Source organism: Sorex fumeus, unplaced genomic scaffold (genome assembly GCF_029834395.1).
Source record: "Sorex fumeus unplaced genomic scaffold, SorFum_2.1 ptg000011l, whole genome shotgun sequence".
NCBI lineage: Eukaryota > Metazoa > Chordata > Mammalia > Eulipotyphla > Soricidae > Sorex > Sorex fumeus.
This window is the reverse complement of record NW_026606068.1, coordinates 4,765,676-4,779,811: the sequence shown is the minus strand read 5'-3', so window position 1 is coordinate 4,779,811 and position 14,136 is coordinate 4,765,676.

The following is a 14,136-nucleotide window of genomic DNA, read 5'->3' as shown; positions in this document are numbered from 1 at the left end:
CTTGCCTTGCACGTGGCCAACCTGGACTTGATCCCTAGCACCCCAGAGAGTCAGTCCCCTGAGCCCGCAGGAGTAAGCCCTGAGCACAGAACCAGGAGTAAGCCCTAGGCACCGCCAGGGGTGGTCCCCAACACAAAAGGACAGCTGGGCGCGTTCCTTGTATTTACAAAAGTCTCCGTCAGGAACTTGAAGGAGGAGGGACGAGAGAGGCCTCTTCCCCCAACGCCAACTTTCCCAGATTCCATCAGGGTTGACGAAGTCGACAAAACTCTCCTTGCCATCCCTGCCCGGCAACCTCCCCTGTTCCTTTATTATTTTATTTTTTACAGAGTACAAAATTATTTGTTTCTGGCTACATAACATAGATTTATTGGGGAAGGGGGGCGGAATTCACAAAATACACACACACACACACACACACACACAGGAAGAAGAAAATTTCAATCTCACTCCCCCAGGAAGAATCACTTGGAGGTTTGACTCTATTTTCTGCCAATGCCCGGGGTTTAGGTCGTTCTTTCTTTCTTTCTTTCTTTCTTTCTTTCTTTCTTTCTTTCTTTCTTTCTGTTTGTTTTTTTGTTTTTCTGGCCTTGTTTGGTTTTATGAAATCAGAAGCACACCCAACAGACCGGTTTGGAGTTTTGTTGTTTTAGCCTGCCGCTCACGCAGCCTGAACCGCGCCTCGCGTCACGAAATATTCCCCGACAACGCGATTTCTAATCACCCATTGTCGAGAGCACCATAATTTACCTCACCGGCCCCTCACTATTGGAAATTTTGGACATGCAACGCGTTTCCGATTCCTTTCATGATTATAAATAACACTCGTGACTCTCCTTGGCCGTAAATAATCAGGGACATTGCTTCCATCTGAAGGGGCGTGGTGGGTCCCCCGGCCACCCGGCTGACACCCAGGGGCCGGTCCCCTCTCCGGGGAAGGCCGTGTGAGTGGACCCCCCGCTCCCCCTAAACTCCAGCCCCCGGTGCCCGCCCGCCCGCCCGCCCGCCCGCGCTCAGGCCCTGTTAATTTAATGGGTGAAGGAGCTGGTGATTCCAGTAATGAATCCTTATTAGAGTCGCGCTGGCCACCAGCAGGGCCTGTTTCAAGGTTCGCGCGGCCTTGCTGGGTGCCACCAGCCCGGGCAGGGGGGAGGGGGAGGGCAGCCTCGTGGGAGCCGGGGCTGGCGCTGGGCGCACCAGCCCCAAACAGGTTTTCCAAGGCTTCCCGTCCCGGTGCCCGAGCCTGGCGCTTCCCGGGCATGTGCTCGAGCCTGGGGGCGGAGGGGTGGGGTCGAACTCTTCCAGCCGCCGCGCTGCCTATCTCTCCACCCACACCTTCCAGAAAGCTCTCTCTCTCCACAGAGCAGCCTTAGGGATTTCTCTGCCATAAATACTACCTGTTTTCCCAGCTCTGAGCCTCCCGGCTTACCTGCTTCCATGTCCCTGCCCGCGCCCCGTTCCACGCCAGCCGGGGACAGGCTGTTTGTCTCTCTGCTTCTGCCGCCTTCGCTTCGAGAGGGTTCTCATTCATTAATTTTTTTTATTTTAATTTATGTTTACCCCTGCCCTGGTAACAAGAGGAATTGCAGGTGACTAATTTTTTCCTTTTAGGAAGTGCTGCTCACCCAGGGGGTCTCGGCTTTCTAAGGCCCCTTCCGGCTCGAGTAGCCTTTGACCCTTTTTAAACATCTTTGTTTTGGTTTTTATTTTTTTTAGAGCTTCTTCTTCTTAGGGGTGGGGGGAGCGTGAGGAGGGGGGGGATCAGGCAGCCTCTATACCACCGCGTGGGAAAACACAGAGAAATACAAACATAAGTATAATAGCACTGTGGGGGAAGGGGTGGACCCCCAACACACAAACACACACACACACTCAGTCTGAGAGTTGCGTTTGGGTGTGGGTGAGGGGCCTGGGATAATGGGAAAAAGAGCCGGGCTGGAAGTCACGGGGGCCGCCAGTCTCTGCAGAAGCCCCTTCCAAGGAGGGTCCAGGCTGCGTGGGGATGGCACAAGGCCGGGTCCTGGCTGGCCGTCGGCAGGCACCTGAGGAGAGAGAGGCCTCCAGGTGAGAGCAGGGCTGCCCACTGACATCACCTTTTACCCAGAGGTCCTTGGGCGACACCTCACCCCTCCCACGCCAGCAGGGCGGGGCGTGCCTGGCAGCAGGCTGGAGGAACCAGGCAAACCCGCCACGGAGACGGCCAGGGGACCCCCCCCCCACCACCACCACACCGTCCTCCAGGTGCTGGCCGCCCTCAGATGACCCTGTGACCCCGGCGCTGTCCCCACTCTGGGTGCTCAGCCCCAGAGCCTCGCCCCTTCCGACGCGGCCGCCCCACGCACCCCTGCAGGCAGAGACCCGCTGAGCCTGGCTGCCGGTGGCCGAGCTGCTTCTGGCCCTCGCTGCCCCCAGCTGGAGGATGGCACGGCAGGCCCCGGGCACAGGGACCTGCCCAGAGGCTCCGGAAGTGACCACCTGTCGCAGGTGCCAGCCGCCGCCCATGGCCCCGTGCTGGTGAGGGCGGGGCTGCAGGCAGGCAGGAAAGAGCGGCTTTGCTGGTGAGGTGCCCGCGTGTCACACAGAGCTGTGCCAGGGAGCCGAGTGGGGAGGGGGAGGGCCGCCCGCGGTGCCAGGCTGGCCCGGATGTGCCCTGCCTGCTCTCGACACTCTCTGCCACCCGCTCAGCACCCCCCTCTGCTCCAGCAGCCAGAGCCCCCAGCCTCACTCCAGGCCTTTGTCCAGGTCATTCCTCCCATCCGTCCGCAGTGCCCACCCTCCCCTTCCTGACACGCCCCTCTCCTCCCATCGGGAAAGACCCACTCAGGGGCCGCCTCCTCCGAGCAGCCTTCCCTGGTGTCCTGCGGCCCCCTCCAGAGCGGAGTTGATGCCGCCGCCTGTGTGGCCGCTGCCCCCTTGGTCCCTCTGCCGCCAGCTCACCCCTGTGCTGGTGGGGGTCTTCCCAGCACTCCGCCTCTGGGGGCTGAAGTCTGTCTCCATCATCAGACTACTGAAGCGTGTCTGAATCGGACCCGGATCCCAGCTCCCGCTCCCGAGAGTCACCTTGGCCTCCGCGTCCGCGTCCTCGTGGAGGAACCGCCTCGTCCGCCTCACGGCACCGTCCTTGCAGACCTCCCGGCCCGGAGCTCACATCGCAACTCTTTGTTATTCTTTTGGTTGTCCCTTCCAGCATCTGACGGGGGCTGGCAGGCAGCGGCGGGCGGGGGCCAGGGCCGGGCGCGGGGGCCGGGCACGCAGAGGCAGTGGTCGGAAGAGACGCGCGTGTGTCCATCCTGAAGGGTAATGGGCCGGTTATTTATGGTCCAGGCTGAAAAAAGGGAAAAAGACAAACCAGTGTTCGGTAATGACAAAGTAATTACCTTTTTATTATTTTTTCAATAGGATTCGGAGGGAGTGTGGGCCGGGCTGCGCGGGAACACCAGCCCCGCTCGAGAGTAGCCAGCGCTCCGAGCTGCCCTTCCCACCCCCCCAGCAGGGCGGGCAGGAGGGGCTCTGAGTACACACACTCTCACTCACACGCAGTCACACTCATCCACACACACACTTACACTCTCGTTCACACGCACACCCATTCACATGCACTCAATCACACACACGCATCCACGCACTCATTCACACTCACGATCACACATACTCACACTCATTCGCACACTCACACTCATTCACATACACTCTCATTCACACTCACTCACACAATCATACCCATTCACACACACACTTATTCACACACTCATTCACACACTCATTCGCATACACACTCATTCGCATACACACTCTCATTCACAATCACTCACACACTCATACTCATTCACACACTCACACCCATTCACACACACACATTCACACACACTCATTCACACACACATTCACACACACTCATTCACACACATTCACACATTCACACTCATTCACACACTCACACTTATTCACACACACATTCACATACACACTCATTCGCATACACACTCACATTCACACACTCACACCCATTCACACACACTCATTCACACACATTCATACACTCATACTCATTCACACACTCACACTCATTCACACATTCACACTCTTTCACAACCCTCATTTACACACTCCTATTTACATACCCTCCTATATACTCACACACACTCATTCACACACTCATTCTTCATAGACACTCAGTTACACAGTCTTTCATACACACAGTCATTCACATACCCACAGTCAAACACACATGCACTGATTCACACGCTCACATACACTCATTCACAAACACACTCACCACTCTCGAGCACACTCATTCACACACTCATGCACACTCAGTCACACGCTCATACAGTCACTCACACACAGAATTCAAAGAAACACGCGCAGAAGACCCAGAGAAACAGGTGTGGGGGAGGCTCTCCCCTCTGACGCAGACTTTTCTGACCCCCAGCTGAGGGTCCACCACATGACCAGAACTCAGAGCACTGACCAGAGGGCGTTTGCGGGCGGGAAGGGAGGCTGGCGGGTTCAGTGTTTCTTCCTCCGGGGAGGCAGAGACAGCCTGAAAGCCGGCCCAGGCCCTCTGAGCCCGGCCAGGGCGCTCCACCCTCACGTGACTCACGTGTGAAGAGGGGTGATCTGGTGGACCCTAGGACTTTGCCTCAGGTTTCTCCCTGGAAGGGGCTGATTCCCTCAGGTGACTGGTGGGGGAGCGGCTCTTCGGGGGACTGTGGGAGACTTGGGCTGAAGGCACAGGACCCGTGTGTCACAGAGGTTGAACCTGACACCAGCCGCCAGTGCTTGGTGACAGTCAGCGAGGAAACCGGCTTCTTAGCCACCCATCGACCTTCCACCATCCACACTTCCATCCGTCCATCCATCCACCCATCACCGGTCCTTCTGTCCATCCATCCATCCCTCGTCCATCTACCCATCCGTCTATCCATCCATCATCCACCCACCCATCCATCCATCCGTCCATCCATCCACCCATCACCGGTCCTTCTGTCCGTCCATCCATCCCTCGTCCATCTACCCATCCATCTATCCATCCATTATCTACCCACCCATCCATCCATCCGTCCATCTATCCACCCGTCACCCATCCTTCTGTCCGTCCATCCATCCCTCGTCCATCTACCCATCCGTCTATCCATCCATCATCCACCCACCCATCCATCCGTCCATCCATCCATCCACCCGTCACCCATCCTTCTGTCCGTCCATCCATCCCTCGTCCATCTACCCATCCGTCTATCCATCCATCATCCACCCACCCATCCATCCGTCCATCCATCCATCCACCCGTCACCCATCCTTCTGTCCGTCCATCCATCCTTCGTCCATCTACCCATCCGTCTATCCATCCATCATCCACCCACCCATCCATCCATCCATCCACCCGTCACCCGTCCTTCTGTCCGTCCATCCATCCCTCGTCCATCTACCCATCCGTCTATCCATCCATCATCCACCCACCCATCCATCCATTTATCCATCCCATCATGCATTCACCTACTGTCTCCAGCCAATCAGCCACCAGCCACCTATTCACTCCGTCTTGGATGTATTCATCCATCCAAACTCCTCATACTCATCCATCCTTCCTCCCACCCATCTATCTATTCATCCTCCCCAAACCTCACCCAGTCCACCTTCCACCCCTCCCTCCCTCCCTCCATCTACCCATCATTTCTTATCCCTTGTATCCACTCATCCAACCCATAATTCCTGAACCGTCCAATGGGCCCTTGGATGCCCTAGATCTTGCTGATGCCTGAGGGTCTGGGTGATGAGAAGCTTGTGGGGGGAGTCGTTGTGATGGTCCCGTTTCTTGGGTTTACAAAGACCAGGATACGTGAGGTATGTACCCATGCTCCATCCCAACCCGCCTTCAGATCCCAGCTCTGGGGTCGCAGGTACCAGGTAACCGACAAGGCTCCCGTCCCTTTGTCCTTCCGTCCCACCTCCCAGCCCTGCCGCCTCGCAGCTGTGATAACCCACACGTCGCACTCTGCCCTCTGGAATTTATTTTAAGGTCTTGGCTTGTTTATTTATTTTATTTAGAGATTTCTCGGTGCTTTGTGGGGAGGAAAATTCGAATGGGGTGATTATGAAATACTATTTCACCTCACTGTTCATTCACAACAAACAAAGAGAAATGATTGGTGATTAAAAATGCATTCTCTCTGCTTGTTTTCTTTTGTTTTACCATTATGGAAATATTATAAATACTGAATACTAATCTGGACCTCCGGGACCTCGCAGACCTTCCAGAAACCGGCTCCTTGTCTTTCCCGGTAGCTTGCCGAAGGCCCCGAAAGACAGACCCTCCAGCAAAGCCCTGAGTCCCCAGGCCTGGCTGGACAGGAAGCCCCCTCGCCCCACCCCCAGGTCTGGCCTCCCCGCTCGGGCAGAAGCTGTCCGAGGGAGCAGAGGTGCGGGCTGGACATCCCAGTTGACCCCGGCCAGGCTCTCTGAGCTGCCCTCTCTTCCTGCGTTAGACGGGGGTGGAAATAGTGCCTGTTCCAAGAGTCGCTCCAAGTCGTAAACGGGGTCTTCGCCTCTTAGTGCAGAGCCTGCAAACAAACACAAGAGCCGCTGGTGCTGCTGACCAGAAGCATGGACCCCCCTCCTGCTCTCAGCTTCATCCCAAGGCTCTCTGCCCGCTGCCCCTGTTCCAGAAGGTCCCACCCTGGGAGAGCCTGGGTTGTCCGAGTCAGCCGGACTCTGTGCTGAGGGGGGCCCGCGGCTGTCCCCACCCCAAACCAGAGGCTGATGTCTCCCAGACCCATCCACCCGGCTCAGCCACGTTTACTTCTCTCTCCATCACAAACAAACACTTTATCAAAGGGCCCGGTCCAGTTCCAAAGGGTGGTACGAGTCCCGACCCATAGCAAGGCCCGAGGCGTCCGTGTGCCTTTTATCTTTCACTTTATTTAACCAAATTAACTGCTCACAGGTCCCCTGCACGCCACTGTCGCTCTCTGTCATATAAAATACAATCACGCCTGCTTGCTACATGTTTCAGATACTTTATCATTAACATCAATTCCAGCCAAATTAGGAGTTTCTCCCAACATAATTGCCCTTCCCATTATCCAGCACTTTATTTTTTCAAAGCACTTTCCGACCATTAATTAGTTAACCCTCAGGACGCCCCAGAGCTGGCGTTCAATGTCACCCTCGGCGTCTCCCGGCTGGGAAGGACGGGTGGGGAGGGGTCCAGAGGCACGCTGGGGGGTGGGGTGCAAGGGGCTAGGATGGGGCCTGGGAAATCCTCCCTCTGGCCTCAGCACCTTTCATCTGGCGAAGTCCAGGCCGGGGCGGCAACGGACTTGGAGCTCATGAGACCCGGTGGGGCCTGGGCGGCAGCCCCCGTCCCCCCCAAACGCTCAGACCCCTTCACACCTGATTTTCCGTGGCTCTGCCCAGCAAGGAGGCAGCTCAGTGACGACAAGGCTCTTTCTTCTTGGTGGTGGCACCAGAGGAAGCGGATGGTCCTTACCCCGTCCACGGCCCAGACTACGAATGGCCCCCATCACCCCGCTCTGGGCTCAGTGCTTCTGACGTGACGGCTCCCGGCTAGGGAGCAAGAAAGGGAACTTGGGGCGGCCGGGAAACCAGATCTCAGGGGCGCCTGCTGCCGCCCTGTCGAGGCTACCAAGCGGGACCCGGAACCCACATTCCTGCCAGCTTTTGGCACCTCTCCTGGCCACGATCTCCGCGGGTCCGGGCTCAGGGAGGGCCCAGAAGGCTTTGCAGGGCGGCCGGAGCACGGGGGGCGGCCACCCAGCGGGACGGGATAATGTACTGCTTGGCCGGCCTCCGGCGTGTCAGGGAGCTCTCTGCCTCCGCCCGGCCCCGCTGTCGAACCACCAATATTTTACATTTACGGCTGCTCCGGACTCCTTCCTCCTTTAATGATTTTTTTTTTCCCCTTAAAATACGTGAGTTGGCTCCTTCCGGGACGTTGCCAGGAAGGCTCCGTGCAGTGTTCCAAGCTGGGAGTGTCCTCTGTGCTTGTGACTTTCTGCCTGCCCGGTGCGCAGGGCCTGGGAGCAGAGGTTGCATGTGGGCTGCGGGGATTTCATGGGCAGAGGACCTGTCCAGGCGAGCCGCAGGCTGGTGGGGGGCCGTGGGGACGAAGCCCGCCCCGGTCTCAAGCTCTGCTGGCCAGGAGCAGTGCTGGTAGACGGGAGCGATCTGCTCCGGGCTCTGGGTGTGGACCCGGGTGCTCAGATAGGTCTCGGAGGAACCCGGGACGAGGTCTGGGGTGAGCCCCACCCCGTGGACCCCAGCTCAGGCCCTGCTGCTGCCCCTGTGGCACCCTGGTCTCCGCTGGGTCCTCCTGCTTCCCGCCTGATCCTAAACAACAGTACCCGGACCCCCGCAGCGCTCAATCTCGCCTGTAAGCCCAGAGCCGGGGGTCACCACACCAACGCGCTCCCGGGAACCCCGGGCCGGCCACGCATGTTTCTCTCTCGGCTGGATTCTTTTGTGAAATTTCGGGGCCTTCGGGCAGTCACCCCAGATTGGCTCTAACCATGAGTCGCTGCGGAATGAGACCCCAGGAGGGTCCCCCAGGAGTGGGACCGTTCCTAGGGGCACCTTCGAAGGCGACTGCTCCTCCCTCCCACCCTTCCCACGAAACCAGGGGTGCTGCCAACTGCCTTCAGGCCCCGCCCAGAGCCCCGAGGCCATCCCTGAAACCCCTCTCACTGGTGACACCTTCTTCCGCCTGCCGCCGCAGCTCATCCTGTTGAAGCGTGTTTTTCCCATGTCTGGAGAGCTCCGGGGTCTTCCCTGGCACCGTGAATGGTAGTGGGCACTGTGGGACGGGACATCCAGCTAGGGAGACCGCCCCCCCCCCCCAGGCTGCCCCTGGGCCGTCTTCCCTCTGTTAGATCCCCACCCCTAGGGCTGTGGCCTGGGGGTGCTAAGTGAGGGTCTGGGGGCCTGGCAGGGGGGATGAGCCTCCAAGGGCATCAGGAACTCGGGGCAGTGTCCACTCCCAGCTCTGGACTCCCTCCTGGAGGCCCCGGCAGACCTTCACCCAGGGTCCCTGGGATGTGCCACCCGGAGCCTGGAGAACACGGGGGCTGCCTGCTGGAGCGTGTGGCCGGGGGTCCCCATCAGGGCTGGGCTGCAGTGGGGCCCCTCTGTGTCCCGGGGCCCATGGCCGGCCTGCCCCTCACCCCTTCGCAGCACGGCGATGGCCCCAACAGCGTCTCCTCTCATGAAGCCTCAAGCTGGCCCCGATTCAAAGACCAAAGACGGCGGACGAGGCTCCGAGAGGCGGGGACTAGGGGGGGGGCCATAGCCGACCCCGTGCCGGCCCCCTGGCTATGCCCGGCAGCTACGCTCCAGACGCTGGGCGAGTTTCTGTGGGATAAGAAAACTCTCAAGACCCGGAAACAGTCCCGCAGTTAGGATGCTCACCCAGCACGCACCCAAACCAGGTTCGATTCCTGGCATTACAGGGGTCCCTGAGCATCTCCGGGGGCTGAGCCGGGCCGCCCCGACCCCGACACCACCAGGACTGCCTGGTACCTGGGCACTGCAGGGCCCAACGGCAGCTTTCCATGGAGCCGCTGTCCAGCTGGTGGGCAGTTGTCAGTGGGACTACCTGCACGTTATTTTTTTTATTTTAAAAATTATTTAAGTTAAAAGTGAGAGGGAGTGGATAGGGTGCCCTAACTCTGAGGTTGGGGCCTGCCAGGGGGCTGCCCGCACTGTCCAGGCCCCGCTCACTCCCTCCTCCCTGGACCCTCAGGCCCTCAGGGGGCGGGGGCTGTCATCGTCGCAGCATCTCAGACAAGCCCAGCCAGGTCAAGGGCCAGGACCCGGCGGAGTAGCTGTGGGAGAGAAGCGGGGAGGAGCCAGGGGGTCCCGGGGGGGGGCGCATCTCCCCGAAGCCCTGACCGCTCAGCAGTCGCGTCCCCACCGTTACCTACACGGGGAATTAAGCCTCAAATCCGCGTTTGACACGATTCGGGAGGATGCTAAGTACTTAAGCGCTAATTAATTAGTGAGCTGCACCCGCTGCCGTCACCAGCCGGGAAACCTCCAGCAGGGCTCCCCCCCAAGCGCCAGCACCCGCCCCGACAGGCATGGGGGGTGGGGGGCACCCGGGCCGCCCTGGGCCAGGCCTCAGACCCCCGCCAGGCTGCCCCCCCACCCAGAGCCCACTGCAGGAGCCTGAGTACAGAGCCAAGAGCCACCCTGAGCACACCCGACTCGGGCTCTCGAGGGAGGGAGGGCGCGGCCAGCCCCGGGCCAGGGCAGTTTCTGGAAGCCTCTAACATGTTTTATCTGGGGGCCACTTCTGGGGCTGGTGGGCGGCTCCCAGCACACTCTCAGCCGGGTGGGGGGAGTGGGGGAGCCAGGCGCCCAGTGCCGGGGAGGAGTCCAGGGCCTCTGGCTCTCTGGGCTGTGTCCTGCCCGGCCCGCCAGGGCCCTGAGACAGGGCAGCGGAGCCTCGTCTCCACAACCGGCCAGGCCACGTGGTCAGAGCTGGGACAGGACCTCCGGGGCTGAGTGCTCTGGGGGCACCATCTTTGCCCCTGGTCTGGCCTCTCTCTTGACCTTGGCTGAGTCCTGGGAGCCAAGGCCCACCCCGGTGGGCAGGTGACTGTGAACACCTGGGCATTGGAGTCACATTGAGCCCAGCTTTCCACTCCATCTCCCTGCTGCATGGTCCCTGGGAGTCAGTTTCTGAGCCTCAGTTTCCTTGGTTGTAAAATGGGCCTATGGCGGAGATGACAGACGGGGTCTGTGTAGGCCGCTGGGCGGGAGCGTCCAGTCACAGCAGGTGTCCTGGCCATTTCTGTCCCCCTGGGACTCTTCCCAGGGCTTTTCTCTGTGCCCCAAGATGGCCAGTCACTGCTGGACCTATCTGCGGCTATTTGGGTATTTTAGGGGGCAGGGGATTAGGGCCACACCCAGCTGTGCTCAGGGCTTCCTCTTCGCTCTTCACTCGGGGGTCACTCCTGGTGCTGCTCCAGGGAGCCCATGGGGTGCCAGGGATCGAACCCCATCAGCTGCGTGCCGGGCCAGCGTCCTCCCCACTGTGCTATCTCTCAGCAGGGCTCAAGAAACCCCCTGAGTTCCTGAGCCAGCCGGTCCCTGGGACCAGCTCCCGGTGGCCCCGGCAATGCGTGGGGGGCGGAGGAGGGGAGCCGTGGGGTGCGGGGGGAGGGCCAGCGCGTCTGTGGGTGGCAGGCCTGACCCGGCGCTAGCTGCTAATCTCCCCCCCACCCCCCCACCGCCCCCCCCGGCCCGCATCTGCAACGCCCGCCTCTTTCAGTATTTGCTTAACGATCCGCCCAGAAAGACATTGTTTGGGACAAAAATGAAAAACATCGAGCTGGGAGTATGTTCTCCCTCTCTGCTGTCCAAATTCCTCCGGGCCCTGGGAAGGGGGGCGGCCACCTGGCGGGCTCAGGGGCCGGATGGGACACCCGGTCCTCACCCCAGCTCCACGCGGGGCCGGGGCAGCCGAGGCCAGTGGGAACCTCAGGTCTCAGTTTCCAGATGAGGAAGCCCAGGCGAGCCCACATCCAGGCCCCAGGGGAGGCAAGCAGGGGCGTCGGGGCCTCTTTGTCATCTCGGGGAGCCTGAGTCTTTTCTTTCTAGGTTTGGCTCATGAAATAGCCCCGTCCAGGGCCCAGGCAGAGGGAGAGACTCCCCTTTGCCCAGAACTCCCAGGCCGCGTGTCCCGGGCCATAGGACAGCGGGGAGGATGCCTTCCTTGCATGTGCCACCTGAGCTTGATTCCTGGTACCCAGGGAAGTGTGGGAGTGAGCCAGGAGTGAGCCCTGAGCAGAGCTGGGCATGGCTCAAACACCAGAACAAGAAGAGGGCTGGAGAGACAGTCCAGCGGGGAGGGCACTTGCTCCACACGTGGCCAGCCCAGATTCCATCTTCGACATCCCATGGGGGTCCCCTGAGCACCACCAGAGCAGCTGATTCCTGAGTGCAGAGCCGGGAATGGGCCCAGCAAACAAACAAAAGCAAAACCCGAACTCCGGGTCCCAGAGGACGGGGGGCCCAGTGACTGTGTCCCTGTGGCTCCCTCAGCAGCTCCCCTCAGGGTGGACAGTGTCCAGGGGCCTGTTGCTGGGGGCGGGGGGTGTCCCCGTGACGAGACACCCGCCCCGCCCCGCCCAGGCTGACCCAGGCCTCTCTCCTGGGTCCCCGCCGCCCCCTCACCCCAGGACTCTGTGTGGGAGAGGGGACGGTGGCCCAGCATGGCCAGGACCTTGGCATGACCGGGGTCACCTGAAGCTGCAAGGGGACAGCTCCAGCCTGGGGGGTCTGATCGCAGCTGTCCCTGGCCGCAGTGCTAAGTGTTGTCCTCAGGCTGGGCCTCAGCAGATCAAGATCTCGGCCCTCCCCCCACCCGCCCCCCGGCTGGGCACAGAGCAGGCCCCCAGCAGACAGGACCACCCAGGCCACGGTCGCTGTGCAGGCAGGGCCAGGCCGAGGGCCACTCTGGTGCCTCGGCCTCCTGTCGGTGCTTCTTCCTTGGCTGCGTCCCCTCAGCGCGTGACAGGAGCCGGACTCTGAGCTGACCAGGGCTTCCCTGTAGGCCCTGTCCCCACTGCCCAGCCCTGGGTGTGGCCACCACAGACCACATGGGTCCTGCTATTCCCCAGGGGGAGGGAGAGGCAGTGAGGGGCGCCCCGTGCTCCCCATCTCCTGCAGAGCAGAGGGGGAGGCACATGGAGAGGCCCCACCCCTGGGGGCTGAGGAGACCCCAAGAGACGTGGGTTCATCGTTAGGACTGTGAGTTCTGGGCAGTCCAGGGGGACTCTCACGGGCTTTTCACAGTCAGAGAGGACTTCCTGGAGGTGGTGTCAAGAGCAAGGCTTAAAGGTTGTGGAGGCTCAGAGGGGAGGGAGGGTGGAGACCAGGACAGAGGGAGGGGACCAGGGCACGCAGAGGCATGGAACACCAGTCCCGGCCGTGAGTTACGTTTACGAAGGCTCCAGGCTGCCTATTTGGCTCCCAGAGTGCCTGGTGCCGGGCGTGTTGGTGGGGGAGCAGGGGTCCTTCTCGGGCCTGAGATGCTGGGAACCCCCGTTCCGGGCCCAGGAACTGGGATCAGAGCAGGGCACAGCCTCCCCGGCCCCAGGTCGCGGGCGTGCCCTGGGCAGGGCCTGGCCGGGCCTGGCACCCGGGTTGCGCCCTGCAGGCTGGGACATCCTGTACCAGGGAAACTAATAAAGGGGCAAAGGTCCCGGCGGGCACAGGCAGCGCTCGGCCTGGCAGCCGGCCACAGCCGCAACAGGAACCCCCTCGCTCAGCCCCGGAGACTGGGCCAGCAGGGAACGGGGGTCCTGGGAAGGCCAGGCTGGAGGCTCTGGAGCCCAGAAGCTGTCCCCAGCGTGGAATCCCAGAATCGCGTGCTGTGTGTCCTCAGACAAGCTCCCTGCCCTCTCTGAGCCTCTGCGTCTTCCTCAAGGGGCAGAGCCGGTGGGGCGGCCCTCTTTTCCCTGGCACGGAGGGGCCCCGGGGACTCCCCAGGCGGGTCTCAGGTATGGCCACAGCTGAGCAAGAGACCTACAGAGTAGAGACGCTGCCCAGTGCCTGGTCCCTGGGGCGGGGGCAGGTGGACAAAGGTGCCCCGGGATGCCCGGGCCTGTGGGGGGGCCCATGGCGTCCCTCCCCCTGCACTCTATCGCCCAATCAGGGCGTGGGGGCAATCAGCTGTTAGAAAGTGGACCCGGCTTTATGAGCGCGAGTGTTATCGTCCCTGATAAGGAGGGTCACAGAGGCAGGGCCGCGGGGGCGGAGGTGCCCGAGAAGCAAAGGGCAGCCCCAGGCCTGCTGAGCCAGCCCCCCGGAGGAGGCAGGGACGGTGGGCGGGCACTGGGTGCCCAGGGCGGGGGTCCGGCCCAGGAGTGCCCCCTGCCCCTCCCCTCTGCGGCCCCCACACTCAGGTCCTCCTGCACGTGCCCACCTGTCCCCGGGCGCTGCGGCCCGCTCTGCCGCTCACACCTGGGTGACCTGGGATGGGGGGGAAATCAGCTGCCTCAGTTTCCCCATCTGTCAGCCCTGCTGATGCAGGCACTGGTCAGCTTGGTGGGGGGGGGGTCCCTGAGGCCAGCACAGTGCTCCCCACAAAGCCCAGGGCCCACACTTCCCCTC